Here is a 22,510-nt window from a genome sequence, read left to right on the forward strand (position 1 = left end):
GCCCTGATTCTGTCATCAAACTCTTCTTGCCTTCTGCCTCTGAAAACTCCAGTCTGAGCCTGCATCTCTGACCATGAACTTTGTCTCATTCTCTGCGCGGCTCACGAAGCCTGACATCAGCCTATTCTCTGCCAAGAACTGTATTTCACCTTCGAGTTATCTGCTTCGCTCCTCAGCCGATGCATTCCTGTCTAGTAGTTTAAGTAAACATTCCTCCAGCTACCGAGCAAAGGCTCGGCCTCTCTGTCTTTATGCAAGTAATACATAGCCCTGTTACCATGGAAGGTTTCTGCCCCTTGCATCTCATATAGACACTTAAACGCTTGTACACGCACGCACAGGCAGTATAGAATAGATTCTGTCCGAGAGTCCTTCTTTTGTGGATAACATAGTTCTTTAAACATAGGATGTTAGATATGATTTGGGATTAGGTTGACTTGACCCCCCAGACTTTTTGTCTCCACATGTAGAGCTAAATGTCAAGTCCCCTTCACCCCCGAGTTGCACGTCAATCACACGTCATGCTGCTGCGCGCGCATCTATGCCAAGTATTATCTTATAGATCCACCTATATATGACATCATAACCAATTATGTTCCTTTTTACTCCTTATTACGCCCATTTTCGGTTACGCATGTGAATCGTCATTTTCCTTATCAATTGTTACGCCTACCGCATTCGCTTCATTGTAATGTATGTTCTATAAAAGTCATTTCTTGTCAATAATGTATGTACTTCACTTCCTGAACCCCCGTGGTGATGGAACTTGGAGCAACCGATTATAATCGACCATTGGAATAAAGCCCATTCCGAACCTCTAATACCACGGATTCTGCCTCTTATTTACTGAGCTATTTTATTATGTTTCTGTATCAAATTAAGTCCCGGTAATTAAATTATTTACCACATGAATGGCGCCCGAACAGGGACACTTTCTCATCTCACGCGCCGGCGGTGAGTTGCAGGCCCGGTCTCCTGCCACAGCTGGACGGACAATAACGCGTACCAGCAGGATTTCCTGTATCTCCCTCCGGTCAAGCGGGGGCGACTGAGGCTGCGATCAACACCCAGACGAGGCGGTGAGAAGTGCGAAGTATCCCGACCAGAGCCTAGCTGAGAGAGCAAGATCCGAGGTATACAGAGGCCCACCAGTTCGAAGTCGAGTCCAGTTTCCGACGAGTCGAGTCGAGTCCAGTCCGGTTCAAGTTCAGTTCAGTTTCCGAGGCCTTCCGTTTCCGAAGCTACCCGGTGAGTACCATTACTGGGGAGGCATTTCTGACGTGCACATAGGTTGTGCCGGTCAAGACGGGTTTGGGTACACAAATCCGGTCTGCACTGTTTCAGCAGTGTATCTGTACTGTTTAGCAGTATATCTAGTATATCAAGTATATAAATTCAGAATAAATCAGTTAAAGTCGAGTATTATGTTTTTGTGTTTAAGTTTTCCTTAGACCATCATCATTATTGATTGCTCAGGTAAATGTTAAATGTTAAATGTTTTAAGTACGTTCTGCATATTGTGGTATGAATGACTGTTCATTATCGTGTTTACTGTATTAAGTTTGTTCAAAATCAAGTATCAGATCAGTTCTCAATATGCCGCTCTTTTCGAAACTAAGACAGATCACTACAAGAAAAGGGGTACTCGAAGAAGCCGTTCCTATTCCTCCTAGGGACACTCCAGGGTACTTCATGTATCATAAACATGGCTTAGACGCTATATTATTTCTTGATTTATGGGTAGACTACACCAAGGAATTACCAGAAAGTCAGAGGTGGCCCACAGCGGGAACCTGGGATGCAGAGTGCATCATGAAAGTAAAGGAAGAGTTATGGAAAAGGAAAGTCAGACAGTCACAGAAAGACGCCGTTGAGTTATGGCGTAAAGAATCTCATAGACGTACAGAAAAAGCACTCCGACAGGAAGAAAAGAATAAAGAGAGTTCAAATAAAGTTCGAGAAAATTTATTAATTGAAGAAGGTATCCGAGTGAAATCAGAACAAGTAGACAGACAAAGAAATGCCCTTATGAATGGTATGTATCCCCTTCTGGCCGAAGGATTACCTAAAGCTACTCCAGAAATACCGAAAGACTTGCCACCCCCATTATTCCCAATAAAGGTACATCCTAAGGGGCATCCTAGAACCGCAGAAGATGTTTTTCTTTCCTCATATTTAGATGACGCAGCTCCCGAATATGCTAATTCCGCCCCACATAGACCGCATACCAGGGAGGTTCAACGCCAAGATCCAGTACCCGTATCCCTACAGCAACAGATCGAGTCACAAGTTCCGGCAAGCACATCTGTTTCTGCATCTGTTCCTACAGCTACTTCTATAGCTGTGTCCACACCTATAGTTGCTGTGTCGCGTTCAACGAATCCTTTCACACCCGACACCCCAGATGGGGCTACGGGAGGTGCTACCAATATTTTTTCTATGCCACCCAGAATAAATAAACTTACCTTTCAAGAGTCAGCACATTCACGTACCCCCAAACTCATAAATGCCCGTACGCTTAAGGAACTTCTTGTAGATTGTAGATATGACCCTGTGCCCGGCAAAGAGGACGAAATGACCCTGGCATCATTGCGTATCAGACGAGCCGCAGTGTATTTAGGGAAGTTACCAGGAATGACTGCGCATCTAGATAAAATATATCATTTTGTCCAAACAGGGCGAGATTCAGAATGTATTAACAGAGCTATGGAATACCAGAAAGTGGAGATACAGGGGGAACTGTTACGTTTCCTCATAAATTGTGTGATCAGAAATCAAGACCGACCGGGGGTAGACCCGGAAGCAATGCAAATTCTTACCAGATGGAGCCAGAATATATCAGAAGGTAGACATGATAAGCAAAATTGTATAATAGCCATGTGCCGAAAGATCCGTAAAGAAATAGAACGTCTACACGAAGAAAGATTAGCGGTAGATCAGTTCGAACAAAGCGAGGAGGAAGGGTCAGGACTGCCCGCAGGACAGTCAGACACCATAGCCTATGTAGGTAGAGGAAGATCTTGTAATAGTAATAGATGTCTTATTGACCCGATACGTCCGATATGTCCAGATAATAACAGGAATTTCCAAATACCTATAATTAATATAAGGTCTAACGAGCATTCGTTCCAAGCCGCCGACAAACTACTCCGAGAACGAAGGGGTTATCATTTTCTCGATTCTATGGATGAACAAGATTTAGCTAGGTCAGCTGTCCATTGGGTGGACAGTCCCGGAAAATATAGTGATGATACAGTAGCACGCACATTTTTGAATCTCACCCCAGATGAACAGCGGTTAGCTGGGATTTATATGATTCAACAACTCATTATACTATATCAGAGTCAGCATTCGGACCCTGGTCCCTTACCTGACATATTGACTGAATTGCTCATGAATAGATGGAGAGGTTCAGGTACTAAATTAATTAAAGAAATTCTAGAATCAAGAAAGCAGTATATTCTTTTTGTATGTTCAGAACGTGTCTCATTGCCCATCAAGGAAAGAACCACGTATTACATGGATAGACAGAATCCCTTACGAGAAGTGCACCCAATAAAAGGCGAGGACAACGAGTTTAAACGCGTATTTGTATATACGCCCATATCGAAAATAGAATTGTTAGAAATGAAGAAAGTGGTACCCAGTCATGACAAAGATCCAGCGGGTTTTCACCGAGAAATTAAAGACATGTTACTCATGGGAGAGTATACCTATCCCGACATTATGACAATATTAAAGGTATTGATGCCTGCTGGCATTTATGAGAAACTCAGGGAAAAAGAGTGGGAGGTAGGAGACCAAAAGATAGAATGGTCAGTATTAGAAGCGGAAGAAAAGGCCCGAACTGCAGGAGCAGGACTTGGGGATAAAACTAAAGCGCTACCAGGTTTATTAGTACAGGTACTGCCACGTTTATTAACTACGAAAAAGGAAGATTGGGGTACAATTTCAGCCTGTAAGCAGAAGCAAGATGAAGACACTAGTGATTACTATGCCCGATTTGAAAAATGTTTTGGTATAAATAGTGGCATAAAAGCAAGTAGCGAATCATACCCGCATCTGTTTGTAACAAAATTAGTAGAAAATGCCCTGCCCCAAGTAAAGAATAGAGTATTAAAATTCGAGAGTACCTGGCAAGGTAACACTCCATCACAAATGTTACAAATGTTACAGTACCATCACAATAGAATTAGAGAGGAACAAGAACATGAACACCGACGCATGAAAGACACGAAAATGAAAATGCTAGTTTCCCAGACAGTTCCAGCTGAAGGACATAAAAAGGGTACGACACATTCCAGTGATTCAACAGGACCTGTAAAAGGGACATGCAACTATTGTAAAAAGCCAGGTCATTATGTACACGATTGTCCAGTTTTGAAACATAATATCGCCATAGGTAATACAAAAGAAAGACCACGGCCACCTAGACAGGATCAGAATGAACAAGGAGCCCCGCAGCATGCACAGTCCATGCCAGCTCCACCACAGTCTATACAGTTTGTGCCAGCTGCACCAGCGCCGCCCGTTGCTGCCACACAAACCACGACACGACAACTGTACCAGACCGCACAGTACGACTATCCTGATTACCAACGATACGCATGAACCAGCCTAGAGAGGGAAGTTGACTTACCCCTTATCGAGATCCCTGTAGATCAAGAAGGACCTTATGTACATAGTGAATTATTAGGCCAAGACAGAAAATTTTTACTCGATACAGGGGCAAGTCGAACAACCATAAAACGTAGTGAAGTTCCAGGGGCACCCCTCTCAGGCTCACAGAATATCTCCCTTGGTTTTTCAGGAAAACCTATTGTTAATGAAGTATCACAGCCTCTTCCACTTACGATAGGACCTTTGACCCGAACTACAGATTTATTGCTTACTAAATCATGTCCAGAAAACTTGTTAGGAATAAAAACACTGAAAGCTCTAGGAGCTATAATATGTTGTTCTCCGGAAGGAGTAAGATTGTTTTTACGTGATTTTAAAGGTCACTATGTGTCTAGAGACATGGATCCCCGACTACAGACTTTACCTGCACATCTATGGGCACAAGGCCCTACTGATGTTGGTTGCATGAATATTACACCATATCGAGTCACTCTGAAAGCAGGAGTGGTACTACCACGAATGCGACAATACAAGTTACCACCAGATGCTGTAGTGGCTTTACTACAAATCATTGACGAGCTCATTGCCCAAGGAGTAGTTGTGGAAACAGACTCCAATGTATGTAATTCACCGATAATTCCGATTCTTAAACGAACAGATCCAAAGGCCCCGCCAGTATATCGATTGGTTATTGATCTGCGCGAATTAAACAAATGCATTGTGCCACAATTTCCTGTGGTCCCAGATATCTCGTCATTACTGACAGCTATTGATTCCGAAGCAACATTCTTTACTGTAATTGATCTCAAGAATGCCTTTTTCAGCGTCCCAATAGATCCGGAAAGCCAATATTTGTTCGGATTTAGTTTAAATGGACGTAGCTTTAAATTCTCACGCGCACCTCAAGGATTTACAGAAAGCCCCAGCATCTATAGCCAAGCACTGAAACGAGAACTCGACAGTATCCACATGCCAGTTAACACTGCTCTGCTTCAATATGTCGATGATCTACTGATCACCGCGAGAAGCGAACCCGAATGTGAGAAAGCATCACTGACAGTTTTACAATTTCTAGCCGAAAAGGGGCACAAGGTGTCCCCTTCTAAGCTGCAATTCTGTGTCCAGCGAGTTGTTTATCTTGGACACTCGCTGTCCAAGGAGGGAAGGCAGCTTACACCCGACCGCATCCAGTTAATAGATAACATGCCAATACCCAAGACACAAAAGGAGGTACGGGCTTTCATAGGCCTCACTTCATATTGTAGGCAGTGGATCCCTCAGTATGCATTTTTAGCAAAACCACTCATTCAGTTGACAACACAGGAGGCAGCCACATCGACTGTTCTCCCTTGGACTCAGGAACATACACAAGCTTTTGAAAGCCTAAAGAAAGCTTTATGTCAAGCACCTGTTTTAGCAACGCCATGTTACAGAAAACAGTTTACACTCTTTGTTACAGAACGCGAAGGTACTGCCTTGTCAGTACTCACACAGGAACAAGCAGGAGCACACAAACCATGTGCTTATTTTTCTAGTACATTAGATCCCGTAGCTCAGGCTTTGCCTGCATGCCTAAAATCAGTAGCAGCGACAGCTTTAGCAATAAGACAGAGCGACGCCATAGTGTTAGGACATCCATTGACAGTTCAAGTACCACATGCAGTAGAGGTTCTTGTAAATAGAACGCAAACACAACACTTGACTATTGCGCGACTCACTGGGTACGAACTAACATTGTTTCAGCCACATATAGAAATCAGACGTTGTAACACATTGAATCCTGCCACACTTTTACCTGTAATCGGAACAGACCCACTAGCCCATGACTGTATTGAAGTTATTTCAATAACGACGAAACCTAGACAAGACTTAACCGATGTTCCATTGTCAGACCCAGACCTGACATTGTATGTAGATGGTTCATGTATGAGAACAAATACAGGAGAGTTAGTGGCTGCTTACGCAGTCACAACAGACACTGAAATAATTGAAACTGATCGCATAAATACCTTGTCAGCTCAAGCCGCAGAGCTTATCGCTCTGACACAAGCCTGTATTCAAGCCACAAATAAAAAAGTCAACATATACACTGATTCACGTTATGCATTCGGAGTTGTACATGACTTCGGCGTGCTGTGGCGAGAGAGAGGTTATTTAACTTCCCACGGTGCCCACATTCAGCACGGACCCCTCATTCATGCCTTATTAGATGCAATACATCTACCCACTGCAATATCAATTATGAAATGTAAGGCTCATACGAAGGTTACTGATATCATTTCTCAAGGCAATGATCTAGCCGACAGAACAGCTAAACAGACTGCTCAAACTCAAACCTCCGACATGACAAAGACAATAGTCCCGATGCCGACACATTGTATGACAGTTAAAGATCCTACTCTTGACGTAATTGACATACAGACACATGCTACACCAGACGAAATAAAGAAATGGACTGAATTAGGAGGGATCCAAACGGACCAAGGATGGATGATGAAGGAAAAGTCTGTGTGGTTCCTTCCTGATTCAATGGTCCAAGTTATAGTTAACACTATACATAGTCCAGCACACCTCGGAGAAAAAGCTATGCTAGACAGCATTCAACACATTTGGTTCAATAAACATTTGCGAGCAGCAGCCAAACAAAAAGTTCGTACCTGTATGATCTGTTGCCAGTTCAACCCAGGAAAAAGCGTTCCCGTAGAACAAGGTGGATTTCATCCTCCTAATCACCCTTTTGAAGTACTCCAGATGGATTATATCCAGATGGAACGATGTCGAGGATTCAAATATGTTCTCGTAGTTGTCTGCGCTCTTTCCCGTTGGACAGAGGCATACCCGGTTTCAGATTACACTGCCCCGACTACTGCCAAACAGTTGGTTCGAGAATTCTTCCCACGATACGGTTTACCACGTGTTGTTCACTCAGATAACGGCCAGCCGTTCTCATCCGAATTAATGAAACATGTTTCACTTCTGTTAGGATATCAGTGGAAATTCCACTGTGTCCGACACCCCGAGGCAGCAGGTCTCGTAGAAAGACATAATCAGATACTGAAAATCAGATTGTCCAAAATATGCAGAGAGAAAGGTGTCGACTGGGTAGTAGCGTTACCAGTTGCACTCTTTTACATGAGAATGGTAGCACACTCTCGAACAGGGCTATCCCCGTATGAGGTGATCTTCGGCAGACCACCAAATATGTGGGGGACGCCTATACCACGCAAAATAACTGATATTGACTGTAATATGCTGACAGATTACTTGGCTTCCTTGATGTCTGCACTACAATCTTGTCGTTCACAGGTAGCTGCAGCCTTTCCCGACAACACTGAGGTGAAACCCCATGACGTAGTTCCGGGAGACCTCGTTCTTGTGAGGAATTTTGACCGAAAGACTCAGCTGGAGCCCAGGTGGAAGTCACCCAAGTTGGTCCTGCTGACCACAAGAACAGCCGTGAAGATCGAGGGCAGAAAAGGTTGGATTCATTCAAGTCATATCAAGAAATTTCATGGACTTCCTTCAGATGTAAATAGCCCACCTCGTGTGTCTTCACCCATTGACTCAAAACTACCTTTGGCTGAGGCCAACAGTCAGGAACTTTATAAAATAAAACTCAGGCCTAGACCGTCGGACGATTTGATTGTTTAAGTCCTCTCCAAGGTGAAGCGGTTGAATCTGTCTCCGACATGTATCCCTTAGACCTGAATCATGGAAAACCGCGAAAAATGTTGAAACGACAGGCGTATTGTAAATCACTGCGTAGTCATTGCATAGTGACATTATTAATCCTGTTTTTCTTAAGTCTTTTAATAATTACTGCAAGTATATTGTTGCACATATATTACCCTATTGCCAGAAATGTTTACAATGTTACTGCTGAACATTCTTTTAGTGACCTACCCCCGCATGAATTGTCCTATAGACTTGCGCTGCGCAATAACACTTTCATTAGTATGTTACATCATTCCCATCAGACTAGTAATGCTACTAATTGTTGGGTGTGTGGCCGGCTCCCTCCCTATCAGAATTATGAAGGAGTCCTGCCTTTCTTTCCACATCCGTTTACACATAATGGCTCCTGTGGAGCATGGTTTAGTTTAATAAATTCCATAGACTCAGACACAGCAGTTTATCAAGACCATTGGGTATGGGGAAATCTGAACCTAGTTTTATTCAAAGTCTGTTACCCTGACAAGGAGGGTCGCCCCAAAGGAACAGGAACTGATCTAGAAAATGAAGTATATGGATTAGGTAATTTTACACCTAATCTCATGATTCTAAATGTCGAATCCGAAGTTGAACTAGTTTTACCCACCATGTCAGTATTCCCAGCGAAGGGTGAATTGTGTGTAAGAAAAGTTGGTTCCATACATATGGGCCATAGTAAATGCACTACTATAGTAGAATTCAGTGATCAAGGCAAATCTTCATTTAGAGCTTCTCGCCACTCCTACTTTATATGTGGTCAGACTGCATATATGCGTCTACCTCTAGATTGGGATGGTACCTGCTACATTGCATTTCTTTTGCCACCTGTTTTCCTAGCTCCTCCTGATTATTATAGAAATATTCATTTAGTACACAACAGAGAGCGGAGAGATCTCCCAATTGTCGATTATACTGAGACGGCATGGGACAAGTATGTAGATTTTAATAAAGGCATCTTTCCCTATATAGGTACTGTTACTAATAGTAAGCTGATACGTAGATTAACTAGAACCCTTGAAGCAGTAGTGAATGAAACTATTTCCGCTTTAGGCAATTTGACAGAAGAGCAGTCTGCTATGCGGATTGTTGTGCTTCAAAATCGTCTTGTCCTTGACGTCATCCTGGCTGATAGGGGCGGAGCTTGTAGGGTCATCGGATCAAGCTGCTGCGTATTCATACCAGAAAATTCGCCATCTGTATATAAAGCCATAACTCGCCTTCATAAGATTGTAAGCCAGATACACCAGAACCCAGGCACTTGGACTTGGTCCGGTTGGTTTTGGAGTGTTATATCAGCCTGGGGATGGAGAGTTCTATCCTTCCTAGGTATTGGCCTTCTCATACTATTCAGTTGCTGTCTATGTCTACAATGTGGACCAGCGATCTGTGGTCTGTGTGCCACATCGTGTATTCCACCACCAAGATTTCATTTGTCACGGAAGAAGAAAGAAGAACAAATGATGTTATATGAACAGATCAATGGATTGATGAAGATTGATATCTCTTAACGGGCAAGTAGGGGACAAGGAGGGAATGTGGAAATATGGATTTTTCTGATCAGTCATGTCCCCTATCTTGGACCCCAACGGTTTCATGTATGAATCACAAGTACATGTATGTTCCCTCCAGTTCCAGTTATGAAGACGCAAACACATGTGCGTCCACCGTCAACATGTCCTCTGTCAGATCCGCCATGAATAGGTCGGATATTTCATTCGTAAGTATGAAAGGCCACCGGCTTTATATGGTTCACTTATGCCATTTTACAGTCCAGGCAAGTAGGCCCTGATTCTGTCATCAAACTCTTCTTGCCTTCTGCCTCTGAAAACTCCAGTCTGAGCCTGCATCTGTGACCATGAACTTTGTCTCATTCTCTGCGCGGCTCACGAAGCCTGACATCAGCCTATTCTCTGCCAAGAACTGTATTTCACCTTCGAGTTATCTGCTTCGCTCCTCAGCCGATGCATTCCTGTCTAGTAGTTTAAGTAAACATTCCTCCAGCTACCGAGCAAAGGCTCGGCCTCTCTGTCTTTATGCAAGTAATACATAGCCCTGTTACCATGGAAGGTTTCTGCCCCTTGCATCTCATATAGACACTTAAACGCTTGTACACGCACGCACAGGCAGTATAGAATAGATTCTGTCCGAGAGTCCTTCTTTTGTGGATAACATAGTTCTTTAAACATAGGATGTTAGATATGATTTGGGATTAGGTTGACTTGACCCCCCAGACTTTTTGTCTCCACATGTAGAGCTAAATGTCAAGTCCCCTTCACCCCCGAGTTGCACGTCAATCACACGTCATGCTGCTGCGCGCGCATCTATGCCAAGTATTATCTTATAGATCCACCTATATATGACATCATAACCAATTATGTTCCTTTTTACTCCTTATTACGCCCATTTTCGGTTACGCATGTGAATCGTCATTTTCCTTATCAATTGTTACGCCTACCGCATTCGCTTCATTGTAATGTATGTTCTATAAAAGTCATTTCTTGTCAATAATGTATGTACTTCACTTCCTGAACCCCCGTGGTGATGGAACTTGGAGCAACCGATTATAATCGACCATTGGAATAAAGCCCATTCCGAACCTCTAATACCACGGATTCTGCCTCTTATTTACTGAGCTATTTTATTATGTTTCTGTATCAAATTAAGTCCCGGTAATTAAATTATTTACCACACTGTATTGAATTAAAAGCAATGTATCACCAAGATGCAGGAGAAGTACACATTTCTTGTTTGCAAGAAGGGGAAAATTAGTGTGTTCTGTAGAAAGTTGATTAGTGGCAGTGCACAATTACATCAATTCATGCGCAACACACACAACAAAATCTACATCATTCAGTCTGCCATTCTGCGGCCAATGCATGGCATCAATCATTACCTGTTGCATCTTATTTTCAGTTAATGGCCAGTCTCTCTCGGCTCTGAAGGAGGATAGCTATAGAAGTCATCAGATTCATGGTCCACTTGTTTTGGAAGGACGAGGAAAGTTTGAATTTGTTATTACCATCATCCAATCATCATTCATGAGGGAAATGGAATTGACCAGGAGATGCAGTATGATCGAGCGGAGGAGCTGGATTCTGAGGACTGTAGTGTCAAATGGCAGACACCTGAAACTTGTATCTTAAATTAGAAGAGTAGAAGACGGTGATAATGCATTTGTTGCAATTCACAAGTTTATAACCGGAACGACAGACACAAACAAAGGGGGAAAAAAGGGAGGAAGACAGTAAGTGCGAGCCTAATTGTCAGGGAAGTATAGCTCGTCCTCAAACTCTGGGGGATCTTCCAGTAGTAGGTAATCATCTGACACAAAATTTCCGTCACCTGAGCCGCTGTCCTCATCTTCCTCTGTTGATTCATGCATTGTGTAATTCGGTGGTATGACGTGCTGATTCATTTTGATCATTGTTAACCTCTCCACGTTTTTGGGAGATAGACTGGTCCTTCTCAAGGTTACAATGGAACCAGCAGCACTGAAAACACGTTCGGAAGAGACACTTGCGACAGGGCAAGCCAGATAGCTTATCGCCAGCCTGCTGAGCTGTGGCCAATCAGACCTTTTCCTATACCAATACTGCACTGGGTTTTGATCAACGTACACCTCTGTTGGGTCGTCCAGATAGGCCTGGACCATCTGCTCAATGTTCAGGGTTGCTGCTGGTAAGCTTTTGTGCTGTTTTTTCTGTGCATCAGCACTGTGCTTAAGGCCCATCTTTACATACCAATCTGATAATGATTGTAATCGGCCGAATGATCCAGTTATTGTTTTTGTAGTCGATGGTGATGGTGAGTGTTGCGATTGTGAGCCAACCGCACTGCCCTCAGCCGACGAAGTTGCACTTGATTCTGCATGGCCTGCTTCAGTATCAGTACTTGTTGTGGGTTGATGTGGCGGGCTTTTAATTAGCAGCCCTTCGTTTTCAAACTTGATGGCTGCTTCAGCTATACAACTTTTGTAGCGGGCAACATCATTGTCGGAAAAAGAAAGGAATAGTCCTAATTTTGCACGTGGATCCAGAATTGTGGCACAAATGTAATGTTCTTGTGACAAAATTTTATTTTGTATCCTTACATTTTCTGATAAGCGCCTGGATAAGCTCTCCACCAAGTCATGGGCTTGCCTTCTGTCCTCTACACCTTTGTAGGATTCAGACACATTATTCAGCTCATGCTCTAGCATTTGCAACAATGGGATAGCTTGGCCTATTGTACAGTCCTCCTTGCTGACTTCACGTGTGAAGACCTCAAAAGGAGACAGCATCTCAGTCAGGCATTGAATTAGGGTCCATTGCTCCCTCTGAAGGGTCATGCCTTTAACACTAGCATCACTGCTTCTGTACCAGACATATTCATTGAGTGACCTGTGCTGTTCGTACAGACGATCAAGCATGTAATACGTTGAGTTCCAACGTGTTGCCACCTCCTGGATGAGTGCCTTGACTGGCATCCTAAGTTCACGTTGGATGATCCTCAGCTGCTTCAGAGCTTTAAAAGAATGGCTGAAATGAGTGCATATTCTTCGGCAGATGGCCAGTAAATTGCTTACTATGGGTTCTTTTTTCAGAAAGTCTTGCACTATAATGTTTATGCAGTGTGCCAAACACGGAACCCTGAAATAGGAACCAAGTTCCAAGGCCTTCAGTACATTACTGCCGTTGTCTGTGGCAACAAAGCCAATACCAAGCCCTCTGGGCCGCAGCCATTCCAAAACCTTGGTGCGAAACTCTTCTAAAATGTTTTCAGCCGTATGAGATTTCTCCATGGCGAACATGGCTACAGTTGCATGTTTCCGAGTACCTTCAAAAATCGCAGCTGTGTCAACAACACCTCGTGCAGATAGTTGATCTCTAACCCCCACAAAAGAGATCCAGTGTGCAGTGATGCACAAGTAATCTGTGGCTTGGCAACTGCTCCACATGTCTGTTGTCAGGTGGATATTGTGCACAGCACTCTGCCGCAAACCATGACCAACCAATTCCAGCACATCATGATGTAGTGCCGGAACAGCAATTCTTGCGAAATAGGACCGGCTGGGAACTTTCCATTTCGGGCAGATGGCAGACACAAATTCAAGGAAACTCACCCCTTCAACAAATGAAAAAGGAAGAAGGTCCAGCGCTAACATTTTAGCCAGCTTCGCATTGTACAATCGTGCCGTTGGGTGGTTGCGTTGGAACTGCCCCTCCAACCTAAACATGCTGTCAATGGTAGGCTGGCTTACTTTCCTTAGTGGTGCTGTTTTCATTAACCCACTAAGGCTCAACGACACAGATTGTCTCATTGAGGTACTCGCCGGTCGCCTTGGTGTCTCACCCACACTCTGAGTATGGCTCTTACTGCGGTGCCACTCTGATGTTACTGAGGAGGATGTGGGCGTTACCACTGCAGTGACTGCACTACTGGAGACAGGGCTAGAAATGCCTCCCTGTTCTTCACCTGCCACCACAATAATATCGCTCCCTGATTCCTGACCAACTTCAAAGGGTTTAGTTTTTCTACTTTCTTTTAACTTACGTAGGTGATCCTCCCACACGATATTGTGGTGTATTTTTAGATGACTTGCTTGTCCTCCGGTACCATAGTTTGTACCAAGCTTACCACGCCGAACACCTTGCCGACAAATTGCGCATATAGCAACGTTCTCCTCCTTGGCGCTAACAGAAAAGAAGTCCCAAACTGGGGAGGAGAACTTTCTGGCACTGCTGGATGTGCCACTTTCAACACCAGATGAACTTGAGGGGGTGCTTGAAAATATGTGACCCTGTCCACCTACACTGTGACTTTTACTACCACTTCCTACTGAGATGGTTGAGCTGGATGTAGGTCCCTGACGGTGTAGAAAATAGGCCTCAGCTAGGCCTACCAGTGCAAGGGGTTCGCCCTTCTCTGCACAGAGTCCTCAGACTATTAGAAAGAAGTTGGCACAGAATCTGAAATAGAAAATACATAGTTTATTAAACCTCAGGAGGTGGAACCACATTCACCCAGCACCCTGTGGTGCTGAATTAAGGTAGCACCCAGAGTAGAAGAACCATGGGTCTTTTATACCCACACAGGGGCTCAGGAAAAGGACGATGCAAGCATACATGAGAAGAGTTACATACATAGATGGTCATACAGAAATGCACCGTAAATAGTATAGGAGGAGCTAGCAGTTGCTGACTCTGGTAGAAACAACCTGATAGTTACAGACTAAAAACAGATGCATGGACAGTTAGATATTCCTGCGCATGTGCAGGGTAGCAGAGTCTAAGTATAGCCAGTCCTTTAAACAGAGCACAAGGGAAGACAAAATGGCTGCCAGAAATACAAAATGGATTCCACAAAATGTACAGGATAGCCTGTAAATACCAGATGGATTCTGCTAACGCTAATTTAATCGCAGCCAATTTACGACAGACGACCCTTTTAGCGTTAGCTGAAGACATCTCCCATAATCCAGTAGGAAAAATGAAAAATATGCATATTAATTTTTAATAATTTTTTTTTTTTCTTTTCATAAATTTCCTAATTCATTGCTAGGTGGGCATTTCTCATTCTAAATATTGTTAAGCGGGTATGTATGAGGTATAAACAGAAGTACAAAGGGAACAGAGAATTGGGTCATACAGATAGCAGGAGAGAGTAATTACTATTATCAGAAACAGAATTATTAGCTTTCTAGTCCTTAGCAAATCCTAGAACCATCCAGTAAAAACATTTTCAAGGTTCCCATGCATTTCAGTTACCATCAATTTCAATATCAAAGTATCCAACAGTACATATCTAATAAAAACATTTTCGCTAGACTTTTCCAGTGTTTCCTTTATGAGGGCTAGAGTATCTATCATTATACCCAATACAAACATTAAAGCATTCAGACATATTATTTACAAAAATGATCCTGGATCCAGGGGACCAGGAGGACCATGACAATTAGGACGAAGAGCTGCAAAGGGTTGCTCCTCCTCAAAAATGGGACGATCAATGGGGTACATTTTCAACAAAAAGAAAAAGAAGTCCTTGGGAAATTAAAGCCGCTGTACAACCAACCAGAGGGGAGTCTTCTCCCTGTGTCCGTTTGAGCCTCACAGGCAGGCTCTTGTTGTTCCCACGGTGGAGCTGCACAACTCGCAACTCAGGAATCATGGCCTAGTTTCAAGGGAAAAGTTTCTTCTTTCAGGATAGGGCAATCACCCACCAGGGCAAATGCGCTCAGCGATCCTGTCCAGTGTCTCAGGCAGTGCACCAGTTTTCTTCATTTCAATCTAACAGGCACCAGAGACACAGCACCTGTACCCTGAACTCAAGTCCTTCCCTAACTCCTGTATTGCTCTGCTGGCACACTGCTCTTTCGTTGGGGCCATGGATTGCATTCAGTGTGCCCAGGTATCTCCTTTACAGCCACTTTGGGACCAGGATTCAGAGGCCTGATGCTAGGATCTCTGAAGCAACCCTTGTTTCAAAGGGGGTTACCTCAAGCAAAAACCTTCTTCCCTTCCTGGTCGGTCTGTGACTCTCAGCTGGGCATCAAAAGCTTGATCCACGATTTCTCCTTTCTGATTTGTGACCCCGTCTTTCGCCCAAGATAGTAGCAGGGGTACGCTCATCACAATGCTTCCGGCCTTCTACCTTCACCGAGGTCCTGGTTGCCAGCAGTGCCTGTGCAGGTTACCTTCACTTTGACTTCAAGCTGGACTGGTGCTGACTCCTCAAGCTGGATCTGATGTACGCGCCCCTCTGGCAATGGTTGTAAAGCAGCAAATATCTATTGGTGGACAGAACAAAAGGTCTTTAGACAAGGCACAAAAATAATCTATCAACAGAGAGGATAGTCTCAGAATACTTCCTAGTCCAGGGACGCCCCATATATTAACAAGGCACCCTGGAACCACTTTCATATATGTGAGAGTAAATAAAACAACAGTCTGGACCTATTAGCAAGTATAAAAACTCTTTAGTGAACTGACAAGAGTAATACGTCACCCAATGCCAAGCAGTCAAGGAAGTCTGTGTTCATTTCTAAAGACCCTCAAGAAAAAGGAAATGTTATACACGTTTTACTCCTAAACATTGCATTATTTGTACAGGACTGCAGACACTTCTAAAATGATTTTTCTTAATTAAAGCACCTATATTGTATACTCAGGACCATGCTCTCATGTTATAGGAGCAACAGGAAAATCTAACACTGCTAATTTAACAGGGATTCCTATTACATACAGAACTAAAAACTTCAACATAATGGGTACATGTTCTCCAGCGGAACATCTTGTGACTAACAGACTCCTGTAAAACAATATTTTCCTCAAAAATGTTTGCTAAGGATCACATAGACCTCTTCCCTGCATTCTACATTTTCACAATCCAAACTATGCAACATTAGTTCTAGTAAGGACTGTCAGTTTATTTACACAGACTAGCTAATAAAACTAGCAATGCCCTTGCAAAACTGTATGTAGCATGAGAATAACAAACAATAGTGGTGTTGTCACCTGAGAATTTTCAAACAAAAACTACCCACAGCTAGTTCCCCTTAAAGATCAAATAAGGAAACAGCAACCTAGACTACTCATCCTCTCATAATTCCATCAGAGAGGATGGGTAGTAACATAGCAAAATATATTTATTCGTTTTATTAATGCTAATAATGTTTAAAACAGTATTACTGAATAGCCAATTTAATGTCTCATGGTTATTTCACAGACAGTTTAGACAGGCTCAAAAAAAAAGTAAGAAAAAGAGAGAGAACACATAAATTTGCCTACCCTTAATTTGTAGAGGAGCTAGCCTCCACTCCCCAGTTTTGACGGTAAGAAACCTGTACCAGGTTTCATTCTGTCAACACTATCAACCCCAATTTGTAGCAACTGGGCATAAACAAACTCTGAGGAGCGAAATAGCACATTTCAGCTAGCCAAAGAACATATTCCTTTAGCAAATGTACTAGTGCAACATGAGACCGCATGAAGTCAAACTGAATCCCATTGCTTCCTGAATTCAACCCTAAAAACATTTATACTATATATATATGGCAGAGCCATTGTCCTTTAAAGAGAGGTCACATATACTATGTGCATTGAGTGCACACAAAAACTTGCTTTTACCAAAAAAAAAGGGGTAAGCAAAAACCTCTTTCTTCCCCTGCCATTTCGTCTTTCAAATGTCGAAATGTCAAAGCAACGTTGTGCTGAGCCCTACATGCTTCTAAATGTAGGACTTTGACCTATAACCTATGCAGCTGTTCCCCAGCATGCATGCAAGGTTTTCATGTGGTGCTTCCAAGTCAAAGTGACCCTAAAGACCGAAGACAGAGCAGCAAAACCCACTCTGTGTGTCTACCAGCAATTTCAGAGGTAAGCTTAATAACTTCTGCCAATTTTTGTACATTGATATGTATAAGCAGTGTGCCAAGCGTTTGTCTAGCAGTATAGATGGTCTATGCTTACATATGTGCATTTATTGGGGCGTAAGGCAGTTTAAAAACTGATCTGACTGGAGAAAACTCATTTAAATAGTGAATTTTTACCCAATTTCGACTTTGATTTTCAGGGCACTTAAAAATTAACATCCTACAATGTTTTTGCATAATAGTCATCCCCAGAATGTCCTCTACATATCCCAGAGATGTGGCATCAAAAATGTATAATGTATACCCTTATAAAAATGAGTTTTGTACGCCTGGGTAAAGTGACATTTTCACATGTAATTGACCCCCTATTGCTGTATAGCACGGCTTAAATGCAATTTGGATGCTAGGAGGTCACAGTATCATTATTAGGCATTATAAATAGTAAAAAACGAATTTGTTTTTGCACCTATTTGAAATAACATTTTTTTTTTTATATAATCAAAATATATTTTTTGTTAATAAATCTAATCATTTTGATGAGTCTACATATGAAAAGCGAGCTGCATCCCTTGCCTATTATATTGAAACACATTAATTCTTAGCCCTAAGCACAGAAGCTTATCTTGAAACATCTTAAGTCTGCGCCACTTTTAAATGAAGGACAGCCATTATTATTGAACATCAAAAACCACTCTTATCCTTATTTTAAAAAAAGGGCATTAAGAAAAGAAATCCCTACTGTCAATCTGCAAAAATAATGAAACTACATTTCTAACTTTGGAAACAGCAGTCTGAAATGCAGAATTTTACTCAGTGTTTTTGACTTCAACTATTCTCTGTAGCCGGAGTCCGAAATAGAAATGGTCTTGTTGACACAGCTGTTTAACACGTAAAGGTGTCGAAATTCACACGCCTTGCAAGTCAACCCTTCAAGCCAACACAAATCTGTCGTGCTGTATAATGTGAATGCCTTTGAATACCCTATACAAAAGATAAATGCTGTGACATTTTGTATCTGAATTCAGTCTATTGTAAAACACACAATTTCGTTTTTCTCTTTACACAGGTCATCTTAATTTTAACTTTCTAAAGGTAAAACTCTTATCCGATAATCCATGTTAATTTTGCGCCACAATTTCCACTGAGAAAATTAATTCTCAATTGGAAAATCGTTTTTATATAGGCATATAGCCCTTAAAATTTCAAGCAAGAGCATCATTTTACTTTTTGTGTAGGATTAATGCAACAGTTTTTTAAAAAAAAAAAAAACAGTTTTCTATGGAAAGTCTAACTGGTCTTTGCACAAAATAGGGCAGAGGAAGGCTCCTTGGGTTTCGTTCCTCAGCTGCCCTGTCTCATCAGAGAAGCTAAACCTCAGCGCAGAACCGGGCCACAGCGAGTGCTCCTAGCCCCCACCTTTCTCCAAGGCTGTCCTGCTGCAAGCATTACACATTTTCATGTCAGTGAAGCTTTCTAAGCAGTGATTTCACCTCCTGGTTCACTCCTCTATTTTTAGCCCCCACCTTACAAGCTGCAAGGTCAAAATCTGCCTTGCACAGCCCTGAAGCTGTCAAAGACAAAAAGCCTTCCTAATGTTATCTAAACTGCAATAATTTGCCCTATGGAAACATTTATTTTAATATACAATTTCTTTTCAAGGGTCATAAATTTAGGTTCAATTCTCAGATTAGCAGGTTCAGCTTAAATTAGAACCTACAACCCTGTGGACCCAGCACATTGGCTCACTGAACCACCAAGAACACAAAGCTGCATAGGAACAATTTGCAAATTCGAAATACCCACAATTTTTCCAAGCTAAACTTTTAACGGGTCCCTAATTACTCTTCATTAATACTTTTGTACATTAAGGGTGTCATCAAATCACAGGGGTTGCTCTTTCTCTTGCTACACCCCTCTCAATTTCCTTTTGCGACTTATTGATGGTGATGAGACCAAATTAAATTTACTCCTTAACAATTTCACTTCTCAGAATTCTTTCACATATTCACAGTCATTCAATCACACGCTTTTTCCAGTGCTAGCAACATCCAAAACACAATTTACCACACCATAACATGTAAACACACATTTAACCCACAGATCAACACTTAAGACAGAAACAAAAGACAGCCCACAGACTGTACTTAAACCAAACCATTTGTAAATACTAGTTGCAAGTCATATTCACCAGATTTGGCTGGCAGAACACCAAAAAAAAACGCTCTGCATCTCATCACTTATGAATGTTACTAAGTGCACAGACCAGGATCCTTTTATGTACATATTTAGTTCCTCGGGGTACTAGTCACCACTTACAGGTATTTTTATTCCATAATGCGCTGTACATTATAGAAGAAAGACCATACTTAATATACATATCCCTATTAGGCGTCCCCTCCGAGGGGGGGCCAGTTGTGCTTCATCAAGTTTCATTTTGGTACCATTCCAAAGGCAACACATCTTTTGAAGTGTGCTAAAGACAGATATGCCAAAAAATAGTGCAGAATATGCAATATTATAATCAAAGTAGCACTTAAGGTACCTTTAGTACGATGTGCCGTTCAAATCAATTCAGTTAGAGAAAATTCTCCTCATTACCTGCCTATGTGAATTGCAAGTCACATATGTCAAAACAAACCAAGTTGGCCAACACAAAATATACCATACTCAAAGCCACAGTAAGCGTTACTAAACTACCTTACCAATCACAGGCATCAAAACCAACAGCAAGCGCCGCAGACACTTACCAATCACTTGGTGTTCAGATTCATCCTGCCAAGTTCTAAAATCGACCAAATGGTCACTGCACGGTGAATCAACAGAAGAGATCTCAGTCGAGGACCGGTGCCACCTGGATGGTCAGATCAGAAAGAAAGGAAAAGTCGCCGTGGATGCCAAGACTCTGGTCTTATCGGGCAGTGATCACGTCCAGAGCGAGATTCCAATCCTTCGTCGCGACCAATCCTTTGGGCATCCGAGTCACCGATGAGCCCCAAGTTGAGGCGCCAATTGTAGAAAATAGGCCTCAGCTAGGCCTACCAGTGCAAGGGGTTCGCCCTTCTCTGCACAGAGTCCTCAGACTATTAGAAAGAAGTTGGCACAGAATCTGAAATAGAAAATACATAGTTTATTAAACCTCAGGAGGTGGAACCACATTCACCCAGCACCCTGTGGTGCTGAATGAAGGTAGCACCCAGAGTAGAAGAACCATGGGTCTTTTATACCCACACAGGGGCTCAGGAAAAGGACGATGCAAGCATACATGAGAAGAGTTACATACATAGATGGTCATACAGAAATGCACCGTAAATAGTATAGGAGGAGCTAGCAGTTGCTGACTCTGGTAGAAACAACCTGATAGTTACAGACTAAAAACAGATGCATGGACAGTTAGATATTCCTGCGCATGTGCAGGGTAGCAGAGTCTAAGTATAGCCAGTCCTTTAAACAGAGCACAAGGGAAGACAAAATGGCTGCCAGAAATACAAAATGGATTCCACAAAATGTACAGGATAGCCTGTAAATACCAGATGGATTCTGCTAACGCTAATTTAATCGCAGCCAATTTACGACACCGGGCCTTGGAAAATATGGCAGCTGGAGGTAGTGGTGGTGTAACCTGTGTTGGTGAGATCCGTGCTACATCCCGCTCAGTAGCAGCCTTTCTGGATAGGGTGAGAATGTCGGTCTCCAATCCCTTTGGGGCGGGAGTAATGTGCGTGATGACTGGCTCGTCTTCATCAACATCATCACCCCCCTCTTCTACATCTACCTCCATAACTCTAAGTTTTTCTGGGACCTTCCTTTTTAGAAGCAATGTCTTGTGGCGTACTTCACTCTCAGACCGAGCTGGTGGGACCCAAGTGTCATCACGATCATCAGAAGCGGGGCTTGAAGAAGAAGATGATGGACTAAGCCTCCTTTTCCTTGCTGGTGGTCTGGAAGACAATTGATCTTCTGAAACAGTGGTTTGACTTCGCTCCACTTTGTCTGCAGGAAGCTCGATTTCCTGAAATGCCCCTACATCAGGAGCAACAACTACTATGGTGGGCTGTTGCGGCGGCTGCTGCTGTTCTGGTTGCGGCGGCTGCTGCTGTTCTGGTTGCGGCGGCTGCTGCTGTTCTGGTTGCGGCGGCTGCTGCTGTTCTGGTTGCGGCGGCTGCTGCTGTTCTGGTTGCGGCGGCTTGACACTGATCTGCTGAGTTTGCGCCTGCGTTGAACTTGATTGTGTACTACTTTGCGGTAATGACATTTCTTCAACATCGCTGCTCGTTAGTAGACTGGCTACCTCTGCGGCACTAAAGCCCTTGGGCCTAGGTTGGTGGGGTTGGACCGCTGTGCTGCTCCCAGCTTGGTTCCCGGACAACGCTTTGGTGCCAAAAAAAACATTGGCCGGCACACCACCAGTCGTGGTTAATGGCACTTCCTTTTTCTGTTCCTTCTTCTCACCGGCAACTTTCTTGGTACTGGACCTGGTACCTTTCTTTGGGGCCATCTTCTTCAGATGTCAGGAAGGAGGCAGATGCACAACAAGTTCTGGTCACACGTGGGCGTGATGCACAGCAGGACTTCTGTCTGGCTGGCAGTACAACGGGTAGCCAGGTGATGCTGATGACACCTCCTACTCTGTCTTTTGTGCACCTAAAAGCAAAGAAGACAGGAGAAGAACATCAGTGAAATGTTGCATTTGTTTTTGTGGTTCAGTTACTTAGTACTGTACTAGTGCAAACAAAAGATAGTCTAGCCATTTATGTCTATTTTTTTTAACTAGAGCTATGTTATACTACTAGTACTGTGTACAGCCACACACTACACTCTCAGGAAGGATAG

At 42.9% G+C, this 22,510-nt stretch overlaps 1 long non-coding RNA gene across 1 annotated transcript; it reads right to left on the minus strand.

Annotated features, from left to right (window-relative positions):
• Positions 1 to 15,795: 15,795 nt before the first annotated feature.
• LOC146801898 (uncharacterized) lies at positions 15,796 to 21,192 on the minus strand. The gene is made up of 2 exons (XR_014967665.1): positions 19,204 to 21,192; positions 15,796 to 19,096 (listed from the first exon to the last, which is right to left on the minus strand). It is a non-coding gene; the product is annotated as an uncharacterized LOC146801898 (long non-coding RNA).
• Between the last annotated feature and the right edge of the window lie 1,318 nt (positions 21,193 to 22,510).

The sequence above is a fragment of the Triturus cristatus genome, chromosome 8 (genome assembly GCF_964204655.1).
Source record: "Triturus cristatus chromosome 8, aTriCri1.1, whole genome shotgun sequence".
NCBI classification, from domain to species: Eukaryota; Metazoa; Chordata; class Amphibia; order Caudata; family Salamandridae; genus Triturus; species Triturus cristatus.